The sequence below is a fragment of the Magnolia sinica genome, chromosome 10 (assembly GCF_029962835.1).
Source record: "Magnolia sinica isolate HGM2019 chromosome 10, MsV1, whole genome shotgun sequence".
NCBI lineage: Eukaryota > Viridiplantae > Streptophyta > Magnoliopsida > Magnoliales > Magnoliaceae > Magnolia > Magnolia sinica.
The window spans coordinates 15,993,835-16,011,935 of NC_080582.1; positions in this window are offsets into that span (position 1 = coordinate 15,993,835).

Consider the following 18,101-nt stretch of genomic DNA (forward strand, 5'->3'; position numbering starts at 1 on the left):
CTAATCTTAACCTAATTCTAAAGCTAATTAATTTCAGAAAAACATAGCCATCAATCCCCGGCAACGGCGCCAAAAACTTGTTCACTCCCCAAGTATAGGGTTGTGATGTAGTAATAAACTCGGTAAGACCGAGGTCGAATCCACAGGGACTGAAACCTGTACGTTTCCTGAAACTAGGTAGAAATAGAACTAGCCTAAGATGCGATCTAAATCAAATATAAATTGATGAATAATGGTGAAATAATTATCTAAAACTTAAGTAATTCAGAGGAAGGAAACTAGGGATTCAGAGGATCCACTTGTAGAGATCAGGGAGAAATTATGCCTACTTCAGAAATCATGGAATTTAACTAGACTTCCTTTGATATAGTTTTCAAGAGGTGAAGGGTATATGAATTAGAATGGATTCCATCATCTAACCATGCCCAGGAGACAAAGCAAACAACAGGATTAAACTAATTACCAACCAATCAACAATGTATGAGGATCAGGAAGGGTACTGTCATCCTACCATGCCCATGGAGCAATGATGAACAACAGGGCTTCCTGACTTCATAAACATAAAAAGGGGAAAGAAATATTCAAAGCCATTGCAAACCCATTGTAATTTCAGTCACAACAGACCATTAAAGACTAAGAAAAATATTCCTTATAATAATCAACTAAATCAAATTCAGTTTATGAATTTTAAAGGCACAAAGTAGAATCTCCCATCTCGCTACAGGCTTCACCTCTTAGCCCTAGCTAAGAGGTTTAGCCACACATGAATGGGCTAACTTAAAAATCAACAACAGAAGAAGGAGAAAGGAAAAAGGAAAACAACCAGGTCCAGGTCCAGCCCAAGCCTTCAGCAGCCCCTCCTTCTAATGCTTCCTCCACATGCTCATCTCCAAAACCAAGCTCACGTGCCGCCAGTGCCTCAACTGAGCTCCCTCTCACCAAGCTCAGCTCACGCCCTGAAAAACCAAGCCAAGCTCCACACGATCTAGCAACCCAAGCTTTCTTCCCCAAAGAATCTCCTTCACGTGTCTGCCTCCAGACGACCTCCGTTTGATGCTCCTTATCATTCTCTATCTCCTGTTAAAGCACTCACGACGGAGACGAATTACCGTCCTCCATGCGCAAGACTTACGCACCATATAGTGTTTTGGAGTCGGAATAAAACAGTTTCCGCAGCAACAGGCGGAGGACCCGCGATCAACCCACGTTTGGCTTGAGATTTTGGACGACTGATCATCCAAAATCAAAATCGAACTTCTTGGTGGTGGTCACGGATCCCTGTTGATGAGAATGAACGATTTGGATTGCTGATCCGATCACCGTCCTGATCACGGAACGGCCTCGAAGTCCCGGTTGTGCGTAACAGGGCTTGCGCAGTTCTTGCGCTGGGATGTTGGTGGAGGCCATGAACGATGCTGGAGAGGAAATCCACTCCGTCAGTTGGATTCGCCTCGGAATTCCGGTTGGAGATGGACGGTTTTGGTTGTCCGTTGATGCGGCCCATTGAATTGCAACTCAGCCGTCCATCCTGCATTTAAACAGAGACCCACGCACATATGCGTGTATGGGTTTGGAGAAACCCCTCTTGTACGGTTGGTTGGATCCTTTGGAATGACTGGACGGTCCGGATTATCGAAATGAGGCGCAAGTGGGGCCCACATCGAGCGCCTGTCGAAACAGCGTTGGTCGCTGTTTCCTTGTTAAGGACGGACTTCGGGTCAGCTCGATTTTTGACCGGACTCTCCGTCCGGTGCATTGCTTGTGCACATGTACCCTATGTACATGCAATGTACATATGGGTCCATCGTAATGTTCGAGAGAAATCTGTGCCATCCATCCATTCTGTCATATCCTATAAACTGTCCATACCAATTTTGAAGTATATCTAGATATCAGCGGGCCCCACATAATGATTAAAGGGGCTGATCTGTCCGTTGGGCCACTTCCACAGTGATCTAGGAGCTGAAATTTTATGTGTACGGTTCATTTATGGTCCTCAGGCCACGTATGGAGTTTCGAACTGATCGGATGGTGGGAACCCTATGATCTTGCATTCTGGACACTTTCTAAAATAGGATTAATTGAGAAAGGAATGGAAACGGGCAGTAATCAAGCCTACAATCAAGGCATAAATTGATTCTGACTTATTTATTAACAAATAATACTTTTCTAAAAATAGAGACCCGACTGTCTTTATCCAAGAATGGAACCTCCACACAATCAGGGTTCTTAATTTCTGGTAGTGCTTCCGTGCCTTTCGATTGGACCGTTGGCGTTCCAATAGTTCCATGAAGTCTTCTGTGATTTGTCCTACATCAGTCCCCTCCACTGGGAGAGAACTCGACCTCGAGTTAAGTTCCAGATAAAGTGGCTCCTCAGCATGATATTCAAATAAGTCCGCAACGTGAAAGTCTTCGAAATCCCCATATCATCTGGCAGATCGATCTCATATGCATTGTTATTGATCTTCTTCAAAACCTTATATGGACCATACTTTTTTGGTTTTAGCTTATTGTAAGTTCCGACTGGGAATCTCTCTTTATGTAGAAAAATCATAACTAAGTCACCCTCTTTGAACAACTTGAGACGCCTGTGCTAATTTGCAACTGCTTTGTACTTAGCATTAGTCTGCTCTAGTTTTTGTTTCACCTCTGCTTGCACAGTTTGGGCTTGCTCGACCATGTTTTCTGCTACCATGCTAAACCTTGGTCCTTTTGGCAGGTGCACCAAGTCCACAACATGCCTCGGGGGCACCATCGCAAATGGCAACTTTCCTGTGGCACTGTGCACTGCATTGTTATAGGCAAATTCTCCTTGAGCCAATGCATGGTCCCACTGTTTCGGTCGATCTTTGCAGATACTGCAAATTAAATTTCCCAAGGTCCTATTTGTTACCTCCATTTGGCCATTTGTTTGAGGGTGTGCAATAGTGCTTCGGTTCAACGAAGTATCAAACATCTTCCACAAAGTTATCTAGAAATGACTAAGGAACCTTGAGTCACGATCAGAAGTAATGGACTGGGGCACTTCATGTAGCCGAACTACCTCTCGGTGGAATAGTCGTGCTATGTGAGAGGCGTCTGACGTCTTTCGACAAGGAATGAAGTGAGACATTTTGGAAAATCTGTCCATAATGACAAACACAGAGTCCACCCCTCGTTGGGTTCGAGGTAGTCCTAAAACGAAATCCATGGACAAATCTTCCCAAATAGCATTAGGAACTGGTAAAGACATATAAAGACCAGTATTTTGTGATTGACCCTTAGAAGTTTGGCATGTGTAACATCTCCTCACAAAATTTCCCACATCTCACTTCAGTTGAGGCCAGAATTACCACTCCTCCAAGCTTGCCACAATTGTCTTTGCCCAAGTATCCACATAATCCTCCACCATGTAGGTCATGAATAAGTTTCTCCCACAGAGAAGTCCTGGGAATACATAAGTGATTCCCTCGTAACAAATACCCATCATGCACACAAAAATCATTGATGGGTTGTTGCTCAATGCACTTCGCATAAAGCTCCTTAAAATCGTCATCCTCTTCATACATTTCCTTCAAGCACGCAAACCCAACAATCTCATGAGCCATTGTCACAAGCAAAGTAGCACGACAGCTCAACACATCAGTGACCCGATTCAATGCTCCTAATTTGTGCTTAATAGAGAAAGAGAAATTTTGAAGAAAAGTGGACCACCTAATATGCATGTTGTCTAGGTGCTTTTGGCTATTAATGAATTTCAAGGCTTGGTGGTCTGAATATAATACAAATTCCCTCTGTATAAGATAATGCTTCCAGTGCTTGAGAGCTTGGACTACTGCATAAAATTCTTGATCATACGTGCTCCATTTTTTTCAGGTGTCGCTTAACTTCTCACTGAAGAATGCTACCGGTCATCCTTCCTGTGACAGAACAGCTCCGATCCCCACACCGCTAGCATCACACTCCACTTCAAACACCTTCTCCAAAGGGACGCGGATTTCCTGCGAAAGCCTTTCGCAGGAAGTTCCTGCGCAAGAATGCTCTGTGGGGCCCACCATCATGTTTTGGGGAAATGTAATCCGTTCATCCGTTTGGTGAGCTCATTTTAGGAAAATTGAATAAAAACGAAGTGGATCCAAAACTAAAGTGGGCCACACGAGAGGAAAAGAAATACCTACCGTTGAAAGCTTCCTGGGCTCCACCTTGATGTTTATATGCCATCCAAACCGTTTATAAGGTTATTAACACAAGGATGAAGTGAAAATATAAAAAAATTAGCCTGAAACAAAGCTTTTATGGTCATAAGAATGTTTCAACGGTTCTAACTGAACCCCTACTGTTTCCTCTCGTGTGGCCCACTTGAGTCTTGGATCCACCTAGTTTTTGTATCTTGTCCTAAAATGATCTCACAAAACGGATAAACGGATTACATTTCCCAAAAACATGATGGTGAGCCCCACACAGCATTCTTGCGTAGGAACTTCATGCGAAAGGCTTTCGCAGGAAATCCGCGTCCTTTTCAAAGCTAGGCAGAGCTAGCACGGGCGCCGTGCACAATTTTTCTTTAATTAAGCCAAAGCTCTTTTCAGCTTCTTCACCCCAATTAAAACGGCCCTTCTTCATGCACTCCGTGATTGGAGCCATTCAGGCACGAAAATGGAAGAGCTCCCGGATGAAATTTTCAATCTGACTAGCATGCGGTGCCTGGATCTGTTGGGAATGGAGCATCTGAAGACGATTGACCGGAGAAATATACATCGGCTTCCAGAAAAATTAAATTGGGATCGTTGTGGCTTGGACTTGATGCATGAACCGCACCAAGACAGCAGCAGACGCTGCATCTCGGTCGGTGATGCTGGTGTTTTCAAGTCTTTGGGCAAAAAATCGAGACTTCGGAAATCCTTCTTTCTAAAATTCCATTTCTTGGTCTGTCCCTGCAAAGGAGGCCGCAAGGATATATATGCTCATTTAAAAAGAAACCGATTTCTCTACCGGCATATTTATTCTCAATTTGAGGTCTTTGAGTTATGAAAGACTTCTCGAGGTTTGCGGGGGTAAGAATTCCCTGGACGGTGTTATAGGGGTTCTCTCGGTGACAGAATTCTTTCATTTGTACGGCAATGCATTTGTTAAGGCACTGTCCGATCTCGGCATGAAGATGGACAACCTTAAAGAATGTTGGATTGAGAAATGCCATCAATTGGAGTATCTGGTTGTCGGAAGAACGGCAGACATTGATGCAGTGGTCTGTTTAGAGAATCTAAGGGTGTCCGATCTTGCCAAATTAAGAACAGTGTGCCGGGGGGAGTTGGGAAGAGGGAGCTTCGCATGTCTAAAGAATATATATTTGGAATGTTGTCCGAAGCTCATCAACTTCTTCTCTTCAAGCATTCGGTTACAGAATCTCAAATTACTTGAAATAAAATTCTGTTGTAGACTGGAGAAGGTTTTTGAAGAAGACAATGTAGCAGGGCAAAATGCATTTCCACAGCTAGTTGATTTACGTCTTTGGGAGCTACGCAAGCTAAAATGCATTAGTGGTGGCCACTTGCCGATGCTGAAGAAGTTGAAGATTCGAGGATGCCCGATGCTGGAGAAGCTTCCTTTCAATAACACAAATGATTCTACAGCAGAAGTCGAGATCCAAGGTGAGCTGAAATGGTGGGAAAGCATAAAATGGGAGGGCAGCATCAAGCCACGCAACATCCATTTCAAAGAAAGGCGTCCATAACCAAGTGATTCTTCTCTGCTTAAACACCCATTGTTTACTATGTTATTCTTCTCTTCTTGAACTATTCTAATTCTCTTCAATTATTTCTGTTATGATGTGGTAGAAAGAAGAGGGTGTTCCATTGGACTTAAATGATTTAATCTTAGTGGCTTCAAATTATAAATTTCAGTAAGAAATTGGATGCATTACTTGGCAAATCATACTTCAGCAGTAAGCAAAACTCAGTTTTTCTATTTTTCTGTTATATCAATAAAATTGTATACGGTACGGTAGTGCCCCAACAATTTAAATTAAGGAAAAAAAAAAAAAAAACAAGGTATGTATAAGCTAATCACCTCAGCCCAACCAATGGATAGGTCTGCAACTTGGGCCAGGCTCATCCCAATCCCGATTGATCCAACTCAATTGTTCCATGTTGGGGATGTTTAATTCTTTATAATATCAATGCTCTTAATCATGTTTATCCAATCCAGAGAAACAGGCATGGTTGGATAATAGTTTGGGCTGGGTTTTGGGAAAATGCGTTGGCTGAGTTGAGGTAGGTCTGGAAATTGGGTCCCATCACATGGCCGATTTGTAGTCTTAAACAGGGAGTCATTGAAATACCCTGGGTATTTTCAACTTTCAGTAATCGTTTTCTGTAGAAATCTCACATTTTAATTAGGGAATTTTATCACAAATTAGGATTTATCAAATAATGCCCTTACCAACTAAAATGACAGTCCTTTTTTTATTTTTTTAGCACTGAAATTACCATAATGCCCAAGGTGCACTTGTTTATTTTGAAAGTGAGAAAGTAGACATTCATGGGGCCCATTACATATTTTTATAATATTCAAGCCGTCCAAAAGAGATAATTCCGTATGATGTGGAGAAGAACAAAAAATTTGATCAATCTAAAAGGATGACGAGAAACACCATAAAAAATAATATACACCTCTTAAAAACATCAAGTTATAAGTGCAGCGCATCTGGTGATTCTACCAGAAAGATTATTATTATTATTATTATTTTTTATCATTCTGATTATTATATTTGGTTGCTAATGTCACACTCAAACAGTGGGACGCTGCAATTTTTTTTTTTGTCTTCATTACATGAGGGTACTTCGGTCATTTTCCTTCTCAAAAAGCATGCATTTAACTGGTTCATTATTTAAATTCTAAAATATTTATTAATTTATAATAAAAATTTGTTTTTAGTGAGATTTTCCGTACACTATCCTGAGAAATTAGGGAGAGAATGAGATTTGTCACTACAAAGACCTATAAATAGCTAACGGCCAATGTTAGATGCACCAAAAATATGGTGACCGTCTGCCATGCAAAATGAGGATTGTAATCGAAACAGTTAGGAGCTACTTTCATCCCACTGTGTGGGAGGAACCATTTCTCTAAAATCCAGATGCACAAGACAGTTATTTTCCAGATGCGTGCATACGGGTCGCTAGAGCTTTGAATCTATCAGCACTAAAGCATCCAATCCCTATCGTTGTTTACACCAAGATTAATAGAAGTCCAAGGTTCCCTGTTGGTTTCGGAACCTGGTTGGCGTGGGGCCCATGGCTAGTCTATCCAAGCCATTGATAAGACATCCCCGATCATGGATGGACCATTCCCAGTATATCCTCCCAATCAGTCAACTGTAACCTTCCTATTGTTAAAAAGAAATGAACCAGGAAACAACACTCACTGGAGGAAAGGCCAAATATTTGATGGCTAGGAGCCTAGGATCTTCCCATCTGGGAGATTTTGGGGGAATCGTCCATCCATGACGGCGGACTTAAGATGAATGGCTTGGAAAGATCAACCATGAAGCCTGTTTTCTATGTTATTCTTCTGTTCTGAACTATTGTAATTCTCCAGTGGGGGTAGCTAACAGTGAAGTGTGATCTGACAGTGGGTGTACTAACAAGCTAAAAAAAAATTAAAAAAAAAAAAGAACTATTGTAATTCTCTTTTATTGTGTTATGATGTGGTAGAAAGAGGAGGGTGTGCCATTGGACTTGGGTGATTTTAGTCTCAGTGGCTTAATTTGAATTATGAATTTCAAGAAGAAATTGGATGTATTTTGGGAAGCTAAACTAGTACCGGATTTTCTTGGCAAATCATGCTTGCGGCAGCAAGCAGGACTCTTTTTCTTTTTCTTTTCTTTTTTTTTTAAAAAAAAAATAAATAAATTTATTTTCCCTTTTATTTTACTGATAGACTGGGTCCACTGGTCTTCCATGTTAGATAATTTTTTCTCTGGGGCCTTGCTACTTTGTATGAGTTTGTTGGGCTTTTCAGGTTTCATTTATGTTCCACTAATGCAGATGTAATTTTCTATTATATCAATAAAATTAATTACAGACGATAGTGATCCAGCAATCCAAAAACAAGGCATAAGCTAATGAGCTCAGCCCCACCCATGGATAAGGCTGAAACTTGGGCCAGGCTCATCTCAATCCCGACTGGTCCAACCCAATTGCTCCATGGTGGGGATCTTTAATTCTGTATCAACACTCTTAATCATGTCTATCCAATCCAAAGAAACAGGTACTGTTGGATAAAAGTTTGGGTTGCTGAGTTGAGGTAGGTCTGGAAATTATGTCCCAGCACATGCCCGATTTTCAATCTTAACTAGTGAGCTATGGAAATAAACTTTGGTAGGCTCACCAGCCAAATACTCACCCCACCAAAGCGGACTCTTATATAGAGCTTGGAGATCTTGAGTGTGCTAGAAAAGTCTGCTACAAAGACATTGTGAGGTTACAAACTGATGACTCTACTGTTCTCAGCATAATGAATTATGCTATAACAGATTATTTTGTTTTCTAACTTGTTGTGTGGACGACAATGAGTCATCCCCTTTGTTTTTGCTTTTTTCTACCTTTGGTAATCGTTTGATGTAGAAATCTCACATTTTAATCAACCGATTCGACAAATTTTCAAATGAAGTTCATTGGTCAGAGTTGTGTTCTGGTGAACCTGCTAGATATTTTGGTGTTTCTGGGACTGATCCTCTAAAGTGCTCTGTTTGATCATCGTGCTCTGCTCCTGTTATGCTGTGAGGGTGGTTGCTATTGCTATGCCTGTTTGCTTCAGTCGCTGCAGGCGCTCCTGGTTTTGCAGGACATGTCTTTATCCTTCAACCTCCCTGCGCGCTTTCTTGAAGACTCCGCAATTTTATCTGTGCCTCCACCTCCGATTTTTGCAAAGTCATTATTATGATTGGGAAGGAAGGCGGTAAAGGCTATTGGAAAGGCAATCTACCACAGGTGACACAGAGAATTTCATATAGTGCCATGCAGCTGTTTGCTTATGAATCTTATAAATATTCAGTTTTTGATGTCCAAACATGTGAATGTGATCTCTCTTTTCCATCTTGGGATATAGAAAATTTTCAGAGGAAAGGATGGGGAGCTCTCTGTTGTTGGGTGACTTGTAGGGGCTTGAGCTGGGATGAAATCCACTTGCCACATATCCTTTAGATGTCTTGTGGCTAAGGCTATCAGTTGAAACTGGATCCATAACGATGTTCGAGGGTTGCACTGAACATGCTAAGAGATGGCATTGCTACCTTACCAGTGGGTCTTGGACCTTGTCTTCTTGTAATTGCACTGCACCTTACATTGCTGTGAACTATTGCATTTTCAACTTGTGAGCTTACCATTTCAGAAGTCCTTTTATATTTACCAGGAAAAAAAAAGACCTATGCATTCAGGGTTTCATAACACCAAGTGTTACATGACCATTGTAACAAATATCACAGATCTTGAAAATCTTGTGCAACATTAATCAAACAACATATTAATATCTTGAGATTTTCAAACACTGGCAGCATTTTAATTTTCGGTAATTGTATTGTAAAATTATATTGCTATATTAACACACAACATATCTAAAATTTTAAATAATTATTACATACGTACACATATAATAATTTTAAAATGATTTGTTAGTTTAACTTCTAAAATTTAAATTTTTAGCAAGATTTTTCCCATGATAATTCAAGAAAATAAAAAAATAAAAAAGCTGAAAAACTCTGGGGAGCTTCTGGAACTGACAAATTGCCACGAATGATTAGATAGTTTTTGAAGGTTAATAGATGAAGGATGATATCATCCATAAACTGCTACTTGTTAATCGATGAAGCTGGTTCTATTTGAAGGAAGCTTTCTCCACATTAGTTTGCAGTCTCTATTCAAGCGGGCCACAACAGTACAACCTCCGATGGTCTTTAAAGAGCATCTGAACTCCCAGCAGAATTTGTACGTTCTCTGGAGATGTTCTGTTGTCTTGTTTTTTTTTTTTTTCAAATTTAATTTCTAGAGCGACTCAAAAGTAATCTTTTGAAAGTGTTAATGAAGAAAATGGCTTAGAATATTCATTTTTGTGGGATATCGAAATGTTCATTACTTGTAGCAGAACATCTAAACCATTGATCTTGTTAGATCTTTCTATTAAAATCTTCAAAATGACGTTTCGCAGGCAGTTTCCAACTAGCTTTGACATTTTCTCATTAGATCTGATTGCAACCTGGACTAAAATGTCCAAGCCTAAATTTATCGGTAAGAGATGTACTAAAATATCCAAGCCTAACTTTATCAGTAAGAGAAGCTACTATAACATAGACAAGCATGATTGGGACCATTTGATTGGCAGAGTGGATGGGCCATATCCCCAAGGCCAGATCAACAGTGGGGACAAGTGACATTTTGAGCTAAAAACTTGTATTTGATACCATTTTCTGCCATTTACATGTTAAAGATCAAGGCCCATCAGCACTCGGTTGACACCATAGTGACAAACCCTGTTGTTGCAATTCGCCCAGAAATTTCTTGGGAGAATCAAAATTGTAGATTTTTCTAGGGATAGTTTGGAAAATCTCATCAAATATAAAAATATTTTTGTAAATAGATATCTTTAAATTTTAATATATTTTCACTTAACAAATAGTTCAGTATATACCTTGTGATGTTATCAGCAATGTTTGTCACACTGGTGGCAGTATAATGGTTTCTGTAATATGTAGATATTAGATAATATGCGTAGAGAAGCATCCACAAGGATGTGACTTTTTCCTTATTGACTGCAGTTTCAACACTATGTTTAGACAAATCCATTGTTTGAAGGGTCAGAATTCATGTAGTGTGAGATTCTGAAGCATGTATAAAGTTCTGGTTCTGATAGTGTAGCCGCACCCTTGCAGAACAAAATCATAGGAAAAGGTGGACAATTGCAGTGAGTTTGTCAATGAGATTCCAAAAAGGCATAGATTTGGATTTGCTCAACAAACAGAGTATTAGCAGTGTGACGAGGGTCTGTTATGTTGAAAATTCTCATTATGCTATTGTGGGAAATAAGATGAACAATATAATTGGGGAATTTTCAAAATATCGGCAATTTTAAGTCACTCATATTTTTTCTGGATAATAATGTAAAAATTTTCTGATGTAAGGAATTTTGACAAATTGGGATTTTACCAAATAAAGTCCCTGTGAATGAAAGGGCGGAGAAGTGCTTTTTGAGTGGTGAAATTATCATAATACATACAGTGCACTTTTGCTTTAGAAAGTAGTAAAGTGAAATATTGTGGTACCCATGTGGTAATTTTATGATATTCAATCCGTCCAATAGATGTAATCCGCTAAATATTGAGAAGAATAAAAAATTTGGTCAATCTAAATGGAAGATGAGCCACACTATAAAAACATCAAAATACATGTATAGCCCATTTGGTGATTCAATCAAAAATATTTTTGGTCCATGTGATCATTGATTGGTAGTAGATGTTTGGTAGACTTGGATATCATATACATACAATGTGGGGCTACAAAATTTACTAACTGTATTTCCTTTTAAAAAACAACACACGAGGGTATTTGGGTAATTTCAATTATAAAAAAAGAACAAGATTAATAATATTTTTAAAAAATTTAGTAAGATTTTCACAATAATATCGTGAGACAACATCAAAATTCAAAAACCTCCCAGCCTAAAATTTTTGGAGAATGAGGTTTGTCACTACGAAGAACTATAAATAACCCACGGCTAATCTTAAATGCACCCAAACGAAAAGATGGTGACCATCTTCTATTCAAAATGAGCATTGCAATGGTAAGAATGAGGATTGCCTACGAGGCTGTAACGGCTGGGAAGCTAGGTGGTCCCTCCGTGATATTTTTGAGAAATCCACCCGTCCAACCCTTTTTACCGATCATGTTAGAACCTGGGCCAAAAAATGACGCAAATCCAAAACTCAAGTATCATCCAGACCGAGCATTGAATGTCCACTGTTGAAAATTCATGGGGCCACTGAAGTTTTGGATCAGGCTAATTTTTTGTGATTTCAGTTCATCCAAAGTAGGAATGACATTACCAACAGTATGGATGACATACAAACATCACGGTGGAGCAGTAAGGTTTCAATGGCAGGCATATACTTGAGTTTTCAATTTGCATCATTTCCCGGCCCATATCCTAATATGGTACGGCAAATGGATGGACTGAGTGGGTTTTCCACAAATGTCAGGGTGGGCCTCACTTGCCTTCTCATTATGTGGAAGGAACTATTCCTCTGAAATCTGAATGCACAAAGCAGTTATAATCTTAGTATACGCAATAAAGCATCTAATCCCAAAAGTATTGTTGTTTACGTTCGATTAGCTTAACTTCCCCATTGGTTTCCGTACCTGGTTGGTAAATATGGGGCCATGGTTAGTCTATCCAAGCCATTGATTTGACATGCTCGATCATGGATGGACCAATCCCAATATATCCTCTCAATTGGTCAACTCTAACCTTCCAGTTGTTAGCATGAAATTACATGGTTAAAAGATTTGATGGTGAGGATCTTCCAATTTGAGAGATTTTGAGGGAATTGTCCATCCATGATAAAGGGCCAACAGATCAATGGCTTGGATATATAGATCAACAATGAACCCCACATCTTTAAACTAATTCCAAACAAGGAACTCAGGCCTTGAATGAAAGGCACTATGGCCTCTTCTACTGTAAATGGTGCCAAAATTGCGTTTGATTGTAAAAGAGATTCCTCTCTTTGATAGGACATTCCTTTCTCTCTCAGGGAAGGAAGCATCGACCGTTCTCTTTTCCTTTTCCCTTCATCCAAGGAAGCATCACTTCTTCATCACACTTGACTTCATATTCACATCTGGGCAGCATTTATAAACATATGCTGTATGAAGCTTTCAGGATTACTGCAGCAGTTGATGCCTTGTTAATTTTATTTGAGTTGCTACTGAAAAGTCACTGAGTAGCCAAATTTCAGGCATGTACATCTATTCAAAATTTTCCTCTTTTTCTTGCATTAAGAGATTTATTATTATTATTATCATGGCTTGTGTGAATATTTCCACTAAGCATTCTTGTAACGTGTGCAAGTGGGATGGTTTGCTTGGGGTTGAGGCAAATTCCCAAGCTAAACCATTTAATTATCAGAACTGATTATCAATAGGCACCCACACCCCTCCTTGTAGCATAGGACATTTTTAGCCATTGGATGCCATTAAATGTTTTTTTTTTTCTTTCTTTTTTTTCTTTTTTTCATGGCTCCCACTCAAAGCATTCAATGGCTGAAAATGCTCTGTATGTCCAGGTGTGTTGCAACCCCTGTAGGTGATCAGTTCCCTTTGATAAGTGGGTCTGAGTTTCAAACTCAACCCAATCCACCAGTGCATGGGTTGGATTTAGGTCGGTTCCAATTTTGAGTATTGGTAGAATTCAAGTTTGTTAGTGTTAGGGTAATTATAATAGGTTGGGATATTTTCTTATTTATTGGGATAATTTTTTATTTGTTAATAAGATTATATAGTAAAATTTCTCTGAATCTCTACAAATATTGGATCTCTTTTATACATTTCAGTGATTGTTAACAAAATAAAATAAAAATTATAAAATAATACCTCATTAATATGATATTCACATCCCTATATATTTTGAAATTAAGTTTTCATTAAGCTATGTCATTAATAAGTCATATCTATCTTCTCTTCGTTTTCTCTAACTTCCATCAATTCAAAGTATGATTTGTCTTGATATGATGAAAACGCCCACCAATTAATGAAGTTACATACAAGGTTATGGGTTGGACCCTTGTGGTGCCAACGCAAGCTCCTGCGAGACTGTGAGTGTGTGGGGGAAGGGTGAGTATGTGTGTGTAAAAAACGAAGAAGAAGAATTAAATTAGTACCTAGATGTAAATATAAAAGAAAATTCCTAAGAAAAAAATCAAAAGCTTTCTCTTGACAATTCAATGGTAGTAGGGACGTAGCTGCTGCTGCTCCCATCATAATGCATGTGTTTTATCTACTCTGTCCATCGGTTTCTCCATTTCATTTTAGGGCGTCTTTGGATTCACGTATTGAGACTATTGTATGGTATTAGGGGTCCTGATTTGACATTTACAATGTTTGGATTGGAATTAAAATGCCTGGAATTCCAGGCGCCTGCATACATTCAAAATCCAAAACTTATTAGATCTGATTTTAATAGTGCAGCTACACTATTAAAATCTTCAAAACGATGTTTCGCAGGCAGTTTCCAACTAGCTTTGACATTTTCTCATTAGATCTGATTGCAACATGGACTGAAATTTCCAAGCCTAAATTTATCGGTAAGAGATGGACTAAAATATCCAAGCCTAACTTTATCCGTAAGAGATGCTACTATAACGACGAGCATGATTGAGACCATTTGATTTGCAGAGTGGATGGGCCATATCCCCAAGGCCAGATCAACAGTGGGGACAAATGACATTTTGAGCTAAAACTTGTATTTGATACCATTTTCTGCCATTTACATGTCAAAGATCAAGGCCCATCAGCACTTAGTTGACACCATAGTGACAAACCCTGTTGTTGTAATTTGCCCATAAATTTCTTGGGAGATTCAAAATTTTAGATTTTTCTAGGGATAGTTTGGAAAATCTCATCAAATATAAAAATATTTTTGTAAATAGATATCTTTAAATTTTAATATATTTTCACTTAACAAATAGTTCAGTATATACCTTGTGATGTTATCAGCAATGTTTGTCACACTGGTTATGGCTCATACAGTGAAGGACAACCCAAAAGAAGTACGACGCATGTGGCAGTATAATGGTTTCTGTAATATGTAGATATTAGATAATATGCGTAGAGAAGCATCCACAAGGATGTGACTTTTTCCTTATTGACTGCAGTTTCAACACTATGTTTAGACAAATCCATTGTTTGAAGGGTCAGAATTCATGTAGCGTTAGATTCTGAAGCATGTACAAAGTTCTGGTTCTGATAGTGTAGCCGCACCCTTGCAGAACAAAATCATAGGAAAAGGTGGGCAATCGCAGTGAGTTTGTTAATGAGATTCCAAAAAGGCATACATTTGGATTTGCTCAACAAAGAGAGGATTAGCAGTGTGACAAAGGTCTGTTATGTTGAAAATCTCATGATACAATTGTGGGAAATAAGATGAACAATATTCAATATTATTGTGGAATTTTCAAAATATCGACAATTTTAAATCACTCATAATTTTTTGGTATAATACTGTAAAAATTATCTGATATTAGGAATTTTAAAAAATTTGGATTTTACCAAATAAAGTCTCTGCGGATTGCATCCAACCCGCGGTCAGTAATCCGTCCAAGCAGGGCTCTGTGGGGCCCATTGTGATGTAAGTCTTTTATCCACGCCGTTCATCACTTTTCTCAGATCATTTTAAAGTAAGACCTTAAAAACTCCAGTGGACCACACCAAAGGAAGTTGCGGTGATAATGACACCCACCGTTGAAACCTTTCTAAGGGCCACTGTGATGTGTTTTTACCATCAAACCTATTCATAGGTTCATGTAGACGTGGATGAAGTGAAAACAATAAATATCAGCTTGATCCGAAACTTCTCCAGCTCCCAAGAAGTTTTTAATGGTGGACATTTAATACCCACTTTGTGGTCCACTCAAGCCTTGGCACTGCCTATTTTTTGGATCACATACTAAAATTATCTGATAAAAACTATGAACGACGTGGATAAAACACTTATATCAAGGTGGGCCCCACAGATCCCTGCCCTCCGGGCCGGGTAGGATGCAATCTGCGTCGGTGAACGAAACGGTGGAGAAGTGGTTTTTGAGTGGTGAAATTATCATAATACTCATAGTGCACTTTTTTCTTTAGAAAGCAGTAAAATGAAAAATTATGGGGCCATGTGATATTTTTATGATATCCAATCCCTCCAGTAGATGTAATTTGCTGTGATGTTGAGAAGAACAAGAAATTTGGTCGATCTAAATGTAAGATGAGTCCTACTATAGAAAAATAATATACATTATTTAAAAACATCAAAATACATGTATAACAAATATGTGATTCAATCAAAAAGATTTTTGGTCCGTGTGATCATTGATTGGTTGTAGATGTTTGATAGACTTGGATGTCATATGCATACAATGTGGGTTACAAAATTTACCAACTGTATTACCTTTTAAAGAAAAACAACACACGAGAGTAGTTGGGTAATTTCATTCTAAAAAATAACAAGTCTTTCCCTAAAAATACCAAATTATAACTAGTTTGTTGTTAAAATTTTAAACTATTTATTAATTTATACATAAATATTTTTTAAATTTTAGTAAGATTTTCACAACAATATGGTGAGAAAACATCAAAATTCAAAAACCTCTTAGCCTAAAAATTTTGGAGAATGAGATTTGTCACTGCGAAGAACTATAAAAATGGCCAACGGCCAATGTTAAATGTATCCAAACGAAAAGATGGTGAACATCTTCTATCCAAAATGAGGATTGCAGTGGTAAGCACGAGGATTGCCTGCAAGCCTGCGACTGATGAGAAGCTAGGTGGGCCCACCATGATATTTTTGAGAAATCCACCCCGTCCAACCCTTTTTACCGATCATGCTAGGACATGGGCTAAAAAATGTCGCAAATCCAAAACTTAAGTGGGCTCCCTTGTTGCGCAGCACGCCAACAACGCAGTGAACCGAGATCCAATCTCCGGTCTCACTCACAAATGATAAACAAGAAGAAATATAAACTAGAAACAGATCAAAGCAATCCAAACAAACCACAAGACAAGATATACGTGGAAAAATCTCAAACTAGGGTAAAAAACCACGGATGCAAACTTCCACTATGAAGAAGAACGAATATTATAAGGCAATATACTAACCTCTCCCTTGGAAGTACAGAGAAAATTCTTTGCCCACACCTTAAAAATATTTTTCAATATTCACCTTAACTCTAGAATAGTCCTAGGAACCCCAATTTATAGTTTTGGGAACTTCCCTTTCGCACCCTTGCGAAACGCGACACAGAAATCCGCAGTCCGCATCAGATTCGGAAACGAATCTGCGTAACCATGACCGGTCTAGCGGATCCCACGATCGGTCGAACGGATCCCATGACCGGTCGAGCATGACCCATGACCGGTCGAGCACCTCGGACTAAAAAACTGATGCTCACTGGAGTTCGAGTTGTGTCACGACTGGTCGAGCAAGGGCCAAGATCGGTCGAGCAGGGGCCACGACCGTTCGTGTGACTCCCAGATGTGGCTCCACATCTCAACACCCCTGACTGAGCATTGAACATCCATTGTTAAAAATTCGTGGGGCCACAGAAGTTTTGGATGAGGCTAGTTTTTGTGTTTTCAGTTCATCCAAGTAGGAATGACCTTGCGAACGGTATGGATGACACATAAACATCTCAGTGGACCACGGAGGTTTCAACGGTAGGCATATACCTATCATCAATTTCTTGTCATAAGGCATACTTGAGTTTTCAATTTGCATCATTTTCCAGCCCATATCCTAACATGGTATGGCAAAATGGATGGACAGGGTGGGCCTCACCTGCCTTCTCACTACGTGGAAGGAACTATTCCTCCAAAATCCGAATGCACAAGCTTAGTATCTACAATAAAGCATCTAATCCCAAAAATATTGTTGTTTACATTCGGTTAGCTCAACTTCCCCATTGGTTTCCGAACTTGGTTGGTAGATGTGGGGCCATGATTAGTCTATCCAAGCCATTGATTTGACATGTCCAATCATGGATGGACCAATCCCAGTATATCTTCTCAATTGATCAACTCTAAACTTCCAGTTGTTAGCATGCAATTACATGGTTAAAAGATTTGATGGCGAGGATCTTCCAATTTGGGAGATTTTCAAGGGAATTGTCCATCCATGATAGGGGCCAACAGATCAATGGCATGTATATATAGATCAGCCATGAACCCCACATCTTTAAACTAATTCCATACGGTAAATCAGGCCTTGAATGAAACACACTATGGCCTCTTCTACTGTAAAGAGAGCCAAATTGCTTTTGATTGTGAAAGAGATTCCTCTCTTTGATAGGACATTACTTTCCCTTTCATAGAAGGA